This window comes from Salvelinus sp. IW2-2015, unplaced genomic scaffold (genome assembly GCF_002910315.2).
Source record: "Salvelinus sp. IW2-2015 unplaced genomic scaffold, ASM291031v2 Un_scaffold1383, whole genome shotgun sequence".
NCBI classification, from domain to species: Eukaryota; Metazoa; Chordata; class Actinopteri; order Salmoniformes; family Salmonidae; genus Salvelinus; species Salvelinus sp. IW2-2015.
The window spans coordinates 273,475-275,429 of record NW_019942873.1 but is presented as its reverse complement, the minus strand read 5'-3'; positions in this window follow the sequence as shown (position 1 = coordinate 275,429).

Below are 1,955 nucleotides of genomic sequence, written 5' to 3'. Positions count from 1 at the left end.
TATTTCAAACTAAGTTTGAATAAGTACCATGCCAAGTAGGCCCATTTGAAATGATACTGTACAGTTGTTTTAGTAACAGCACTAAATGTAACATCGCTYCCATGATGCCATCCTGTGTGTATCACTGACAATTAGTGATAAACCATCTTACATCATGCAGTGTAAAGTCAAATTACTTGCKTTTCACTGATTAACAGTGGTGATTATCTCTAGATAGTGTGTGGGWTGCCTCTGAAAAACATTCCACATTTTATAGAAAAGMGATCAAATCATGAATTACGTCAACTGAGTAAAGTGTGGATGTGTCATCCWTTGTTTTGACCAGATGTCTTGCTGTTACAGCCTGCTGAGTGACTGGGTGAGGCCTTCTYCACGTTTCTCATATCAGGTGAGTAGGAGGAAGTGGAAACCGACAGGGAAACAGGAGACAAAGAATAAGAGAGCGAGCGAGGGAGGGAGCGAGAGTGTGAGAGATAGAGAGGTGGAGTTGAAGATGATAAGGAATCATAGATAAAGCCTTTGCTCCAGGGTTGAAGTGATGTTCCACATAAGAGTGACCAATCAAGATACAGTGAAAGAGGGTTAAACTGTGATAAGAGTGATGAGTCAGTCGGCCCTGGGACTGGTATTGGCTCTGACCTTCTCTCGTCCCAGTTCATGATACAACACAGGCCCCAGTGCTGTGCCAACACCACTGTTTAAACCAGCAAGCATGCTCTAATCCTTTCTACAGATAGGGCACGTTAAATACACAAATCTGACAAGGTACAGTATATCTTACACTTGATTGTAAATACAGTCCGTAAGAAATGCCAAATAACTCCAGTTTGAGTCTTCTCGGAAAATGTAAATTAATTTAGGCCTAGGTTATGAAGAAAATACTACAGAGATGAACAGCCATTCMTATCAAGCTACTACATGACAGACTGTAGTACTACTGAGTTTGGGTGGAAAAGGGGAAGATTTGTAATGAATGACAGTACGCTCCACCAGTGTATTGCTGAGGCATGTGAGCTGGGTGCTTCAGAGTTCTCAAGTGTCCTCACTGTACCTCCTAAACACAAAGCTCAGTTGAAGAGCACTCTCTGTTTTGGTACCTGCATCACAAATATCCATAAGCAGTTGGYGCAGGGACATATTTTGTTTCTGAATGGTTGACAGTTGCAAAGTGTGCACATATTGACAGTGATTAGAATCGGTAAGGGRTCACTYCGAATGAATATTCAGGAGCACCTGTCGGCAGAGGAACTCTTTCACTTCAACAATGCCTGGTCAAAACATTCAATATGAGCTACTRRCCTGTTCTTGTGTTCTGGTCAAATACAGCAGAGTATTCTAAAACAACACTTTAAAAAATATATCTTATTGGGTCGATATGAACTTATGTTATGTATTTCATCCATGTACATCCATACTTCTGATCAGCAAGACAGCAGGTGAGGTGTGCACTTGGGATGGAGTTGCARTTAAATGTAATCTGAAAGCTATCTCGTAAAAATCTAACCTAAAATACTTCTTAAATTTCTCATTAATCATCATAGACGTTACTGTAGATTAAGCCCTAATGTAACATATGTTATGTTAATTGTTACACTACCATAATATCCTGTACATAAAACAAAAGCCCACTGCAAAAACCACTCCTGKTTTTCTTGAAACATTCACATTAACTCTGAAACAACAAAAGCTGAAATAGTCAAACATTTCATATTGATAAAAAGAAGAAGTCAAACAGTCACCACAGTTTTGGCTCAACAACAAACCTATGAACTTTGATGGGTTGTTACAGTATTAGATACTAATATGTTTGAGTTTGTAATCATCCAACTTCAGTTTAGAACGTGCTGTGTCTTAAGTGACGCCAATGATATAATATATAATAACTGTACCCTATCATTCTGTATCTATGGAAACAATAATGGGGTCATTGTAATGTGTTATCTTTGCCTGCTCTC